The sequence below is a fragment of the Musca vetustissima genome, unplaced genomic scaffold (assembly GCF_032173495.1).
Source record: "Musca vetustissima isolate MV318-11 ecotype Yass unplaced genomic scaffold, APGP_CSIRO_Mvet_v1 utg5255, whole genome shotgun sequence".
In the NCBI taxonomy this organism is placed as follows: domain Eukaryota; kingdom Metazoa; phylum Arthropoda; class Insecta; order Diptera; family Muscidae; genus Musca; species Musca vetustissima.
Window position 1 is genome coordinate 132288 of NW_026878903.1, and position 16753 is coordinate 149040.

Sequence of the window (16753 nt, forward strand, 5' to 3'; positions counted from 1 at the left end):
ATTTGGCATAGCGCACTTAATTAGGACTAGAGTGATGTGTGTCAAGTTTCGTGAAAATCGGTTCAGATTTATATAAAGCTCCCATATATATTTTCGTCAGATTTAATGTAATTGGTCCACCAAAGTCCCTATATATCTTTCGATTTGCACGAAATGAGGCATAGCGTAATGAATTAGGTCTGGAATGATGTGTGTTCAGTTTTTTGAAAATCGGTTTAGATTTAGATATAGGTCCCATATATAGCTTTTTCCGATTTAATGTAAATGGTGCACCAAAGTCCCTATATAGCTTTCGATTTGAACAAAATTTGGCATAGCGTACTGAAGTTAGGTATAAATTCTGCACCAAACTCTAGACTAGACTAGAGTGATATGTGCTAAGTGTCGGTTCAGATTTAGACATATCGCCCGTTTTTGAATAAAAGGTGAACCAAAGACCCGAAGTTAGGCCGTTTGCTACAAATTTTTGCACAACGTACTGAAGTTACCATAACATAAAGTGTGACAAGTATTGTTGAAATATGTTCAGATTTAGATATAGCTCCTATATATAGTTTCGTCCGATTGCACCAAAGACCCAAAGTTAGGCCGTTTTCTACAACATTTTGCACAACGTACTGAAGTTAGTTTAACCTAGCGTGTCGAAAGTTTTGTTGAAATCGGTGCAGATTTGGATAGACCTCCCATATATGTTTTCTCCCGATTTTAAGTAAGTGACATACTGAAATTAGTACTAATTAGTTTACATGAGATTATCCCATTGTAAGAAGCAATTCTATATCTAACCAACTGAAAAATTTGGTACAGGCTGCAGAATGACATGTTTATAGATGAAAATTCATGTTTATGGTCTTTAAAAGAACGACGTCTTTTAGGATTCAACAGTTGAATATATCCAAAGTGGTGAAGGGTATCATATAGTCGACCCGTCCGACTTTACTACTTTCCTTACTGGGTTTCGAGAAAGAATCCTGAATTTTTTATAAACCTTTTTAATGGATACTCGATCAATAGGCATGTGTTTTTTAACAATATTTTTTCAAGGCCTTGTGTAAAAGAAGTGGGTGTTTTTTAGAATATTTTTTCATGCTAAAGGTTTTACAGGTTAGGTTAATTTTTTTGGTGGTGAAAACTGTCGTACGAGTCGATAACACCGTTCGCTTTTTTATTATAAAATCAAATTGCACCATAACATTGATCATTTTGTGGGGCTTGTACCAGAAGGAATTAATAGATATTCTCCACATTCGAACTGGATTTATGTTTGAAAGAAATGTTGCGATGTATAAAGTTTGAATGAAATTGGTTTCATTCTTCTGCCCGTTCGTCAGTGCCAAGATAAGGCACTGACGAACGGGCGGTCATATGTAAATCGACCCAAAATTATTAGTTCAAATCCACTACGTGTCTAAAATCAATATTTCCATGTGGCACATTTTTTGCCGAGCAAATATAATATATTCTCATAAGGCCGATGATATAAATATCCATATAGATGAGGGTATAAAAATGTTAATATGTTTGGCGCCCAACGCCAATTTTATTTATAGTTTCTAAACTATATAATTAATACTTTGATATTCGAGAAACTCATATAAAAATATCATTCGACTTATGCTACTCTTCGATGTTAACATAGTTTTAATATTTCTTTTTTTTTGCTAATTTAGCGAACTTGTTAAACGTCACACTCTAGAAACTCTACAAAACATCAATAAAAAACATGTAATGTTTTTTTAATTAATCTACTATTTAAAGCATTTCACTTCTTAACACGCCACAGCTTCAGGCTTGGCTGATCTTTTAATAAATTAACATTTTTTTATTACAACCATAAAAATGTTTTTCTTCTTTTTTGGCAAAAAAAAATAAAAAAATCATCTAAAACATAATTGAAATATCCAACTTATGAACAAAATTAAAAAATAAATCCAAAAAAAGAACAAATTTGATCTACCATTTTTAAGTTTATTAACCTTTGGATACAGCTGGTCAAGTTTGTGGTTCGCGGATGGGGGCATACATGGCAACAAACCTCTGTTTTGACCATAATGAAATACCGTTTGATACCGGCATTTGTTGTCGGCATAATGTTGTTGATTTTATGTTAATTTATGTATTATTGTTATATAACAACAATAAACTAGCCGCAGTGAGACATCCAACAAATGAACACACATACAAACGAATAAGATTGAAAAGATCAAAGAGAGCCAAGAAGAAATTAATATTTTTCAAATTTTATGGAAGTGGATATGTATGTAATCAACTATTATTGGCAATTATTTTATGAATTACTCACAGCTCATTTCTTATTAAATATTCTAACACGTGAAAATTATAAAAAAACCCTACTACTTCTAAAAACAACAACAACAATGTATCGTGATTATAAATGTAATTTTCGTAATGTTTAATGATGATGTTGTTGTTATTGCTATATCTAAGCACGTGATGCAATTTTTACAACTTTGACTGTTAGAATTTCATTGATTAGGGAATTTCTTGTGGGATTTTTTCTTTCAAATTGAGTGATGAAATATTGAATTATTTGTTGTAATATTTTGAACAAAATAATAAATAAATTTTCTTTACTGAAAACATTTTTAGGTAAAAATCGTTACGGAATTTTCTATAAAAAATAAATATGAAAACCCCAAAATTTATTTTCGCATTTTTTATAATTTTCTTCAGGTTCATTGTAACTTAACTAGGTTAGGTTACATTTTAGTTTGGTCCGATGGCTGGACATTTCCGTCCATTTTCATGCTAATAATTTAGGAGAATTTCTCTTGAATTTTCAGTGTTGGTCTTTAGTTCTAGACGCACCACCTACCCATGATTACTTGACCATCAGGTCCCCTGTGGATTACTTTTTTCCTGCAGAAAACATTCCTTAGTTTCCTGAGAATTACACCTTTCTATAGAAAAAATGCCTCAGGTCTCCTGAGAATTATTCTTTTCTATAGGATAAATTCCTTAGATCCTCTGGGGATTAAATTTTTCTATAAAAACAATCCGTAGGTCCTCTGAGACGTAATCCTCAGAATTTTTCTATAGAATGAAACTACTCAGGTTCCTTCAGTATTACTTTTTTCTATAAACAAAAATTGCTCAATACCCCTGTGTATTACTTTTTTCTATAGAAAAAAATTTGCTGAATGAGGGGAGCAGTATAGTCGGATTGACCATATGATACTCTACACAACTACCACGAAAATATAACTTTCTTCCGTTCTATATTCGCTATATTTCCACCGATTATAGGCCAACAGCTCCACTTTCTAACCCTGACATATTTTCTAAATCTTGTTGTTCCGAGGCGAATACTTACGCCATAAAATAAAAATTTGATCATTTTAGGCTTTGGTTGATTTGACCCTCGGAATAAAGACCCATCATCTACACAGCCGTTCTATGTGTAAAATATGTGATGTTCTGCATATAAAATATATGGTGTTCTGCATATAATAATGGATCTTAGAGCGTCTAGAAAATCTAACAAAAATAAAGTTTTCGGTTCATTGCACCCCCTAAATATCATCTCAACATCACCGATTTTCACCGAATTTTCAAAGCGATCTGCAATGTCATAATACATAGACATGACCAGTGTTGCCAAAACTCTGTTGAGAAAAAATGCTAGATTTTGTTGAAAAAAATGCTAGAAAGTGCTAGAAATTTTAAAAAAGTGCCAGAAAAAAGTGCTAAAAAATTAAATGAACAAAATTGTTAATATGTAATAATGAAATATTCATCAGAGACCCCATTTATTCTTAAAGGCTACTCCTTGTCGATTTAGCCATGTCCATCCGATTGAGGTCGCAATATTGAAAACAGAGCTTTGGAATTTTTCCCATATATTGCACTACTCCTAGGACATGTGGAATTGGAAATTAAATACATATATCGGTCTTTTTTGTGTACAACATACCCAATATTTGATTTTTTAAGGATTTGGGCACATTTTTCAACCTATGCGGTTTTGTATTTCGGATTCTCCCTGTGTAGAAAGTCTTCTTACTAAAAATTATCAACATTGGTCCACTTTTAAGCGTAGCCCTCATAAACACGTTTTAAAATCGAATTGCCTTTAATTTGATATTTTAAATTGAGTAAAAAATCTCGTTATCAGAAATTATTAATATATATGTACATATTTAGGGGTTGCTGGTTAACGGCAGCACCCCAATAACCCAAAGTAACTGTAATTAATAGTAATCAATTAATTTCAATCAGACACCCTTTCGAAATACATATGGAAGCTATGGCTTCATCTGCACCAATTTCAACAAAACGCAATAACGCCATTATAGTCTCAATTTGATACGCTGTACAAAATTTCGTCCTAATCGCACAAATATTAGAAATTCGGTGCATCATTAATGCAAAATCGCGTGAGTATATATTTACATTTGGGAGCTATATCGAAATCTGAACCGATTTTTCGGAAACATTTCACTCATCATTCTAGACTCAATTCTGTATCCTATACCAAATTTCGTGCAAATCGAAGGATATAAAGGGACTTTGGTGCACTATTTACCTAAAATCGGCTATATCTAAATCTGAACCGATATTCATGAAATTTAACATAGATCTTTCTAGAAATTTTGCAGTACCATATGCAAAATTTCATGTAAATTGTAGGATATATAGCTACTTTGGAGCACCATTTACATAAAATCGGACCAAGATATATATGGGAGCTACATATAACGAAATCTGGACCTATTTTCTCGAAACTCACCACCCATCTTTCTAGACTCAATTCAGTTCGCTATGCCAAATTTCGTGCAAATCGAAGGATTAATAGGGACTTTGGTGCACCATTTACATTAAATCGGACGAAAATATATATGGGAGCTTTATCTAAATCTGAACCGATTTTCACGAAATTTAACACGCGTCTTTCTAGGCTTAATTCATTACCCTATGTACAAATTTCGTACAAATCGAAGAATATATAGGGCCTTGTGTGCCCTACTTACCTAAAATCGGACGAAAATATATATGGAATCTATATCTACATCTGAACATATTTCTCCAAATAAATAAGCTGTGCCAAATGTAATCGAATTCGAATCAAAAATGGGTGTTGTACTTTGTTTACAATTTAACATGGGCAGACAGACGGACATGCATAAATCGGCTTAAAAAGTGATTCGATGCATATTCTCGAAAGGAACCGTGTGTTTATCTCGTTTCCTTGTGCCTGTTACAAACATATGCACAAATATATAATACCCTGACCATAGTGTGGTGAAGGGTATAAAAATATATGTTTGCCGGAATTTTTCTATTTTCAGAAAATTCCAATGGAACGCTTTATTTGTTTTTTTTTTTCAAATAAACAATCTACTAGCAGACAATGTCATAGTCACCATATGAAGTACCTGCTTACAAATCTACTGTCACTTTTTTAACATTGGAAAATCAAATTCAACATAGGGAAATTTCAATGTGTCAATATGAAATCGAAAAACGGGAAAATTTGTTGGGATGAAACAAAAATTATAAAAAATTACTGCAAAATAAAAAATGCTAAAAAAAGTGCTAGGTGCTAGACCCATTTTTTTGGTGCTAAATGAGTTTAAAAAGTGCTAAATCTAGCACTAAAAGTGCTAAATTGGCAACACTGGACATGACACATAATTTAAAATTTGGTATCAATTTAAAGGCCAATCACTCCTCATGGATATACTATTAATCTCTCGAATCTATGTTCTTCGGGAGTAAATATAATATAGACGCCCCAAAATACACATTTTGAAATTTTTCACACAAATGTCCATTTGACCCGCTTAATATTGACCGATCTTCATCAAAATATTCATGCTTATTCTTTGGTCAGATTTCTTTCCTGGTGTAAAATTTCGTATTGTTCGGGTCATAATTGTGGACTCTAGACCCGAAAAAACAGAGAAAAATAAAGTTTTTGATCCATTTCATACCCTAAATATTAACGGATTGGATATAACAATGGGGGTCTTGTTTGGCCAGAACCCATTCTACATGCAAAATTTCGTGAAGATGGCCCATAACTGTGTCCTGTATCGTCCATTATGATTTGTAAACAAATTAAAATGGACATACGGACGGACACACATGTGTAGATCGATTCAGCTAGTCGAGAGTAATATTTATTTCAGCTATAATACCCATACAACATAGTTGTCTGTAAAAATGTCTCAGGTCTCTTGAGGATTACATTTTTCTATAGGTGTAGTGCGAATTTTTCATCCTCCAAGAACAAGGAGTGCTAAGTTACAGACAAAAAATTGGAAATTTCAAATAGGGAAATCAAAGAATCTAAAATGTGGCGGGCCTTAATACGAGGCTGTGTAAAACTATGGAGATCCAAGAACATTTTATTCGAAAGATTTTTTTTTTAATTTACAAATTATATAATCCTCATTTAAAAATTTCGACTAGGACCAATACACTTTTAAAGGTATAACTTATCTATTGTAATCACTATGGAGCATTAAACCAGCGGGCATGGATACATCGACATAGAATCTGAAAGCTCTACATAATCTACAAAAGGGCGATAACGGATACGAATATCAATATGTTGTCTTTGAATAACCTATCAAAAATCGTATGAGCGACATTTTTGTAGAATATCTTGATTTCAAAAAATCTCGTCTGGTGGTATTTTGTTTACGGTTCAAGAAAATAAGGTCGAAAAATACACAGAAGTTCTGGAGATAGAAGAAGAACAGGGTGAGATATAAAACTGCAACAAAGTCAAGCGCCGAAATTTTTAAACTTTTTTTTTTAAATTTTATTGAATGAAAGCAAAAATGTCGGAAATAGCGTCAAATTTTAGAGTAAGTTTAGATATGTTCGAAATGGTCACCTTTGGCGCGAATTATGGCCTTCAAACGGCCAATGAAACCATCACACGCAGCCCGATTGTTGCTCTGCGGTATTTTTGCCCATTCCCGGCGAAGCGCTTGCTTGAGGTGATCGACATTTTGGTATTTTTTAGTGTCAACCTTGCTTTCCAAAATACTCCAGACACAATAGTCCAATGGATTGGTATCAGGACATGTTGGTGGCCATTGTGCGCTGGAAATGAAGCGATGAACCTCATTTTGTAACCATTCTTGGGTGGCGCGTCTACCATCGCACTCAGTATGGCCCTGTTAGAATGTCCAAGGTCTGCGGCCAAAATGTTTGCGTGCCCAAGGCTTTAATACACCCTCCAGAATATATTCACGATAATATTCACATTTATTCTGATGATATTCTATTAATACGAGCGAAGAGCTACCATCGGCTGTTATGGCGGCCCACACCATCACCATGGCCGGCGCTTGAGTTTTGGTGGCCAACCGAAAGTTCACATTTTCAGCTGACCTCTTTGGCAAGTAAACACGATCATTTTGTTTGTGTACAAACTGCTAGACAACGAATGTTTTCTCATCGAAGAAAACCAGATTCGCCAGTTCACCACTTTCGGCCATGCTCTTTAGCCCTTTTCAGTCTATTTATACCCTTCACCACACTGTGGTACAGGGTATTATGTCTTTGTGCATATTTTTGTAACAGGCAAAAGGAAACGAGATAGACACATGGTTCCTTTTGAGAATATGCATAGAATCACTTTTTAAGTCGATTTATGAATGTCCGTCTGTCCGTCCGTCCATGTATTTTTGTTAACAAAGTACAAGTCGCATTTGTGATCCGATTTGGATGCAACTTAGCACAGTTCACTTATTTGGCCCAAGGACGAACCCTATTGCAATTGGGAAAAATCGGTTCAGATTTAGATATATTTTCGTCCGATTTTATGTAAATGTGCACTAAAGTCCCTATATATCCTTCGATTTGCACGAAATTTGGCACAGCGTAATGAATTAAGTCTAGAACGATGTGTGTTAAATTTCGTGAAATTCGGTTCGGATTTAGATATAGCTCCTATATATATTTTCGCCCGATTTTAGGTAAATAGTGCACCAAAGTCCCTATATATCCTTCGATTTCCACAAAATTTGGCATAGCATTCTGAATTAAGCCTAGAACGATGTGTCTTAAATTTCGTGAAAATCGTTTCAGATTTAGATATAGCTTCCATATATATTTTCGTCCGATTTTAGGTAAATAGTGCACCAAAGTCCCTATATATCTTTCGATGTGCACGAAATTTGGCATAGCGTACTAAATTAAGTCTAGAACGATGTGTGTTAAATTTCGTGAAAATCGGTTCAGATTTAGATATAGGTCCCATACATATTTTTGTCCGATTTTAGGTAAATAGTGCACGAAATTTGGCATAACGTACTGGATTAAGTCTAGAAAGATGTGTGTTAAGTTTCATGAAAATGGCTCCCATATATAGTTTCGTCCGATTTTATGTACATGGTGCACCAAAGTCCCGATATATCCTTCAATTTGCACGAAATTTGGCATTACGTTCTGAATTAAGTCTAGAACGATGTGTTTTAAATTTCGTGAAATTCGGTTCAGATTTGGATATAGCTCCCATATATATTTTCGTCAGTTTTTGTGTTAATGGTGCCCCAAAGTCCCTATATATCCTTCCATTTGCATGAAATTTGGATTTTTATGTAAATGAAGAACTCAAAATGTGGCCGAACATGTGACAAGTTTCGATGAAATCTGTTTAGATTTCGATATTTTGCTTTAAATTTGCTTTAAGAAGCAATTCTATATCTGACCAAAATTTAGTATAGGTTGCAGAATGACATGTTTATTTTAATGTTAATGGCCCTTGAAAATGCGACGTCTGTTAGGATCCCATCTGTTGAATATACCCAAAGTGGTGAAGGGTATCATATAGTCGTCCCCGTCCGACATTACTACTTTTCTTGCTGGTTTCTTTCTGTTCCATCACGAATAACTTTTTCTGGAAAATTCTTACCAAAATGCCTTGTACGCTTGTAAACAATAAAAGCTGTCACTGGAGTGAAGTTGGTTGCTCTCTCACCCTGTATTCCTCGAGTTGTATGCCTTTTAGGGCCAAAAATCATTCCTATAAATGTTTTTGTATGTATTTCTTTTTCGAGATGAGCTACATGATAGAAGTTGCAATAAAAACTTCGGTTAAGCGGCTCATCAGGTATTACTTGATATGTTGTGTTTTGATATTGTTGCAAAATTGCATCTACGAATTAAATTCAACCGTGTCAAGGTTTAAAAACTTGACCTATGGCGTATATTTTCCTTAAGGGAAAGGATTTTCAAATATCACTCTGTATAACAAATTATTAAGAAAAAAAAGAAGAAAAAAAAAAACAATTGGAATCAGGAAATATGAATTCATATGAATTTATTTATTTATAACAAAAAGTGCATAGCATTCTCGTGCCATGTACAAAAAAAAAAAACAAATAACTGCACAAAAATTACAGATTATAACGCACCGATTTCAGTCACAACAAGACCACACATTAAATGACATTAATTCCAACATTATCAGCTTAAAATTGCTCATAGATGTCAAAGATCTGTAATAAAATCAAGCTGTTTTTGTTTTCATCGCTGTGTTGCTGATGTTGTTTTTGTTGTGATGACAGCTATAGCAAACAAACTGATAAAAAGGAAATCTTGTGTTGCCGTCTTTAATCCATCAACACTACAGACAATGAACTTTTTTTCGTGAACAGCAAACTGAGTCGTTATCTCGAAATTGTCAATAATTGTTTGTTTTCAAACAAATATTCAGATTTGTTGTTTCATTTTTTAAACTGACCTACCCTAAACATTTATATTTGACATTTCAAAGAAAAAAAAACCCAAACTAAATATTAATGCACCCAACTATGACTTTCGGTTAATGGCGATAATTATTAAAACACCCAGTTGATGTGGCCTGAGTTTTAAGTCTGACTGTGATTGATTACTAAAAAATAATTAGTGCGTATAAAAAGTTGAATTTTTTACAGTTGTTTTTTTGTTGTTTTTGTTTACACCTAATTACTGTTAATTATATTGCAAATGCAACCATGTAATCATTTAGAATTATCTTTTTAGAGTTGTTGTTGAGTTTTTTTGTGATTTCTTTAGTTCTTGAGTATGAATTTAGAAACTGCTCATTAGAAATCGATTTGTGTTTGTTTTGAAATTTTGAAAATTACAATATTTTTCATTTAAGTTGTAAATGATCTAACGAAGTCATAGTTAGAGCACTACATTGCCAAAGAAATAATGAGAGATACATGGTTAACTGTTTTTCAATAGAAACAGAAGCAACTAATAAGAATAACAGCAAAGTCTGGTGGTCCAATTTAATATTAGGACTACTGTATATATTTTAGGCATTGACAACATTAGGTGTAGCCTATATTTTTGGGAAATATGATTTTTGCACTCCATGTACCCGAAATGGTAAATTATACCTACTTTATCGGAAAAAATCGCCAATTGGAGCGAATTCTAAAACATTTTTTACCTTATAGAACAGCTAATATCAAATTACACCCACGTCGTTTGCAAAATGCGACTAAATTCTTAAAAATGCAGACATCGGTGGTACACTTTTTATGGAGGCTCTGGTTAAATATGGACCATAATCGAAAATTTACTGCAAATATTATATTTTTGTATTCCAAGATCGCGGAATGCCAAGTTAATTCGATTGTAAAATCCAGTAAGGAAAGTCGGACGGGGCCGAATTTCCTTACTGGTACGATACCCTTCACCACTTTAGGCATATTCATCAGATGGAATCCTAACAGCCTTCGCATTTTTGAAGGACCATTAACATGAAATTAAACATGTCATTCTGCAACCTATACTAAATTTTGGTCAGATATAAGGTTGCTTCTTACAATGGGACAATATTATTGGTCTGTTCCCGTACTGCAAGAATCTACTAGAATTTACTATTTTCTTCGATATCATAAAGGAAACTTCGTTATCGTAGTAAAAAGTAGTAGATTCTTGCAGTACGGGAACAGACCAATAATATTGTCCCATTGTAAGAAGCAATAAATTTAAAGCAAAATATCGAAATCTAAACCGATTTCATCGAAATTTGTCGCATGTTTCACTATGTTTTGTGTATTCGGCCACATTTTGAGTTCTCGTTTACTTATAAATCCAAATTTCGTGCAAATCGAGGGATATATGGGGACTTTGGTGCACCATTTACAGAAAATCGGACGAATATATATATAGGGAACTATGTCTAAACATGAACCGATTTTCACGAAATTTAACACACATCGTTCTAGACTTAATTCAGTACGCTGTGCCAAATTTCTTGAAAATCGAAGGATATATGGAGACTTTGGTGCACTATTTACCTAAAATCGGACGAAAATATGTATGGGAGCTATATCTAAAACTGAACCGATTTTCACGAAACTTAGCACACATCGTTCTAGACTTAATTTAGTACGCTTTGCTAAATTTCGTGCAAATCGAAGAATATATAGGGTTTTTGTGCACCATTTACGTTAAATCGGACGAAAATATATATATTGGAGCTATATCTAAATCTGAACCGATTTTCACGAAACTTATCACACATCATTCTACTCTTAGTCCAGTACGCTGTGCAAAATTTCGTGCAAATCGAAAGTTTTTTAGGGACTTTGGTGCACCATATGTCTTTAATCGGACGAAATTTTGTCTGTTACAAACAAAGTGCACAAAGACATAATACCCTGTACCAAATAGTACCCTGAAGCCACAATTATAACCGATAATCACTAAATTGTACACAGAGAAATAGGTCTGACTGTTTTGATGAAAATCGGTTAATATTTCAAGTGGACCCAGTTTTTTGTGTGAAAAACTACACATTTTGTATTCTATGGTGTATATATTTATTCCCGAAGGATATAGACATGAGCAGTTGATGGTATAGCCAAGAGGAGTGGTTTACCTTTAAATTGATACTAATTATGTGGTTGTATGTATTCGGATGTGGAAGTTATACGCAAATATTTACAAGGGTATATTCTGATATTGCTTAGAATTAGCATTGCAACACTATAGCGCAGAAATATAGCGCCGATCGCTTTAAAATTTGACATGAAGTTATGGTTATGGCCAAGGACGATGCTTATAACTTTAGGTAAAGGTCATATGATATTTAATGAATGAAATCGACTGAAAACTTATTTTTGTGTGTTTTTCAAGTCCATCTTTAGACTACAATTATAAGCCGAACATCACATCCCAACATCCAGGGAAGGGAATCTGACCAACTAATTTGAAGGTTATAAAGATCGGTCAATATTCAGCGGGTCAAATCAACTAAGTCCTTTCTATATAAAAATGCACGTTTTGGCATAAATGCTCACACCGGGAAAACAAGGTATGGAAAATATGTCAGGGTAAAAAAGATGAGCTGGTGACAGCTAATCTGCTACATATCTTTGGTAGTTGTGTAGGCTATCATATGGTCGGTCCCATCGGACCATACTGGACTATACTGTTCCACTCACTGGAAATATTAGGTTGGGGAAAAAAATCCATAATTTTTCGGCAGATGGCTGTACTGATAGATTTCTCCTAAAGTATCGATCAGACAATTTCAGATTTTTGCTCGTTGAAAGGGTGACATTTTGCAATAAAAAAGTATTTTTCTGTTTTTTGTTTGGTGCATTCAGTTGTGAGTTACAGGGTGTTAAAATGGAAGTGGACAAAGAGGAAATTCGGTACATTTACAGTTTTTCTTTGACAAAGGCAAAAATGCAAACCAAACAGCCAATTATGTGCAATTTTGGTTTCGTAGATTCCGTTCAGGAATTTTTGATGCTAAAGATGCACCTCGCACATGTAGACCGGTAGCCGTCGAAAATGTCGATAAAATCGAAGAAATGATCGAAGAAACTTCGGGAGTTTGGTTGGAAGGTTTTAATGCATCCGCCATACAGTCCGGACGTGGTACCAAGCGATTATCATATTTTTCTTGCATTGCAAAATTTCTTTAATGATAAAAAATTGGTATCTAAAAAATCAACAACTAGAGTATTTTGCAAATAGAGAGAAGGACTTCTCTGAGAGTGGAATTATGAAGTAAATGGCAACAAATCATACAACAAAACGGTGCATATTTAGCCCAAATTGGATATTCCGAGGTATGTTAAACCAGTGAGCGGAGCAGTATAGTCGGACGGGGCCGACCATACGATACCCTACACAACTATCACGGAAATCGAACTTTCTGCGGATTTTTATTCCGAGCCTGGCAAAATTTCGTGATAGTTCCACCCTCTTGCCCGATTAGAGGTCAACAGCACCACTTCCTTACACTGACATATTTTCCGAATATTACTAATATTCATTTCAGTCCTTCTAATTACTTGTCCTGATTCCCTTGACCGTGATTTGTGTTGTGATGTTCGGGTTTTAATTGTGGCCTATAGATCGACTAGAAAGAAAAGTTTTCGGTCTACTTCATCCCAAAATTATTATCTGATCATCACCGAAAATTATAGTTGTTGTCCTTCACCACTACTGGAACCTCATGGAACAATTCATAGCGACCAGCTCTATATTTCCGCCCTTCAGTGTGGTAATGGGTTACTAAGTAACATCTTAGTACGTAAGAACCAGTAAATATTTACGTGTAACTTCCTCATCTGAGTACTTACGACAATATATGTGGTATCAATTTAATTGTCAACCACTCCTCTTCGATATACTATCAACATTTCGGGTCTATATTCTTCAGGAGTGAATATATATGCCATAGAATACAAAATTTGTAATTTTTCACACAAAAGTCAGGGTCCATTTGAACCGCTAAATATTGACCGATCTTTATCAAAACAGGCATGCTTATTCTTTGGTCCGATCTTCTGCATGTAAAAACGAGATGTTTGGGCCATAATTATGGCCTCTAGAGCGATCAGAAAATCGACAAAAATAAAGGTTTTGGTCCAAATATTAACCGATCTTTACCAACAACAATAGGGGTCTTCATTGGCCAGAATGGTCTATAATTGGTCTATAACTGTGACCTGTATCGTTTTTACAAATTATACTGGACGGACGGACACAAATGTCTAGATTGAGTCAGCTAGTCGAAATATGACGATCGGTATACTTAAAGTTGGGTCTAGGACCAATATTTCGCGTTGTTACAAACTCTTGGTGCTATAATACCTAACAAAATAGTTGTGTAGTCGAAAATGCAAACCAAGCGGCTAAAATTGTGAAGCGTGTTTATGGTTCCGATATTGTAACAGCCAATTATGTGCAATTTTGGTTTCGTAGATTCCGGTCAGGAATTTTTGATGTGAAAGATGCACCTTGCACAGGTAGGCCGGTCGTCGAAAATTTCAATAAAATCGGAGAAATGATCGGAGAAACTTAGGGAGCTTGGTTGGGAAGTTGTAATGCATCCGTCATACAGTCCGGACTTGGCACCAAGCGATTATCATCTTTTTCTTGCATTGCAAAATTTCTTGAATGATAAAAAATTTGTATCTAAGGAGGATTGAGAAAATCGACTACTAGAGTATTTTGCAAATAGAGAGAAGGACTTCTCTGAGAGTGGAATTATGAAGTTACCTTTAAAATGGCAACAAATCATACAACAAAACGGTGTATATTTGGCCCAAATTGGATATTCCGAGGCATGTTAAATAAGGTCCTATAGTTAATATAAAAATAATGGATTTCTTTTTCTCCAAACTAATATTTTGTTAGAACTGTAAGAACAATTACGTCAAATCCTACATGCACCAGCGATGTCAAATTACTTACCTTAAAAGCAAGAATTTGACTATTTTTAATTTCGATTTCCACACTTTATTAGCCAACAAAAAATAGCCAACTAATGACCACCTTAAACACAGTATTGTTTGCCACTGTAATTGTCATGGCATGAACGTTAAATTTTAATTGGAAATAGATTTGTGGCAGATATAATAAGCGGTGTGTGTGTGTGTTTTTTTTTTCATAAGCATCACTTATAATAACTAACTGTGTGTTTTCCTACAAACTATTTCTTGTTAATAATTTCAAGTGAAGCAAACAAACTGAAATACCAACATAATTTCAAATCAGAAAAATCACTGTAATTGGTAAATGTATGTACTCGTTCACTCTCTGCCAAACCTCAAACCAAATGAAACAGCTTAGAAAATGTGAAAGGTAATGTTCAGAGTATTTAGTATTATTTTTTGGAACCATTGTTACAGATCATTACCTTTTCATACGAAAAGAAGAATAACAATAGCAACAACAATAAGAATATCATACAGCATTCAAAGAAGTAAAAGTAAGTAACAAATTTTAATGAACTTTGGTAATAAGGTTTGTGTTATTTTGTTTTGTTTGGTAAGAAATATGAACGCCATGATGTATGTTGTTGTTATATTTCTTCTTTTGTTTTATAAAATGAAAGGGTAGATTTTTTTGTAGTTTTTGTTATTGGTTAGTGCCACACATTTTCGTCGTCATTTTTTTACTTTATTAATACTCATACATATCGTATACTATTTTATAGCCATAGGGAATATTTTGATTTTCTTGTCTAATGTGTATACATATATTTCATTGTCTATTTGTATTATAAACACAATTGATGACCTAAATAAATGTATGTATGTATACGTACAATATAGTTACAGTATAAGTTTTTTGTTTTTGGTTTTTATTTTAACCTGAAAATCAATTAGATGAACTGTGTATTGTTTCTTTTGGATTGACGATGGTAATGGAGTTTAGTATATTTTTACGAAGCTTAATTGATCGATTTATAACTAACGGGATTGGATTAGGATTAAAGATAAAGATTGTTATAAATTTACCTTTACAAACAATTAAAGAACCTCGAAATATAAATAGTTAATGAATAATAGAGAAAGCTTATTAAAAAATGTATTTTACAAAAATTAAGAAATCCTCGGCTAGATCTACATCCTTCAAAATAGGTTTATATAAAAATAATAGCAGTGGGATCATAAAATAAAAAAACCCAAATATATAATCCAACAGGATTAATGTCGAACGACTATATTAGGGCCAGTTGGCTTCAGGGTTGCATAGGGTTTATAATATGCATAGGGTTTATAATATAACCCATTGGTTTAAACCTAAACGTATGCAAGTAGAATTGATTCGAAATTTCCTGCTAATCAGGAAGATATATATATATTAGGTTGGGGAAAAATAAGTCAATTTTTTATATAAATGGTTTAAAACAGTTATGGTCGATTTTTAGCTCCTGGGCGATGTTACGACTTCTAACAGCCGGTCAACTTCCAAACATTTCTCCGATTTACGATACCCTACACAACTACCACGGAACTCTAACTTTCTACGGATTTTTATTCCGTGCCTGTGCAATATTTCGTGGTAGTTCCACCCTATTGCCCTATTAGAGGTCAACAGCACCTCTTCCTTACACTGAAATATTTTCCGAATATTACTAATATTCAGTACAGCTCTTCAAATAAATTGTCCAGATTCCGTTCACCATGGGTTGTGTTGTGATGTTCGGCTTTCAATTGTGGCAATTGTGACTCGAAAAAACATAAAACATTAAGTTTTCCGTCCACTTCATCCCAATATTATTATCTGATCATCACAGAAAATTATAGGCGTTGTCCTTGACCATACCTGGATCCTCATAGAAAATTTCAAAGCGATCAGCGCTATATTTCCGCCCTCTAGTGTGATAAGGGGTTACTCAATAATATATGAATACGTAAGTACATGTAAATATTTAAGTGTATCTTCCACATCCGAGCACATACGACAATATAATTGATATTAATTTAAATGTCAACCACTCCTCTTGGATATATTATCTACT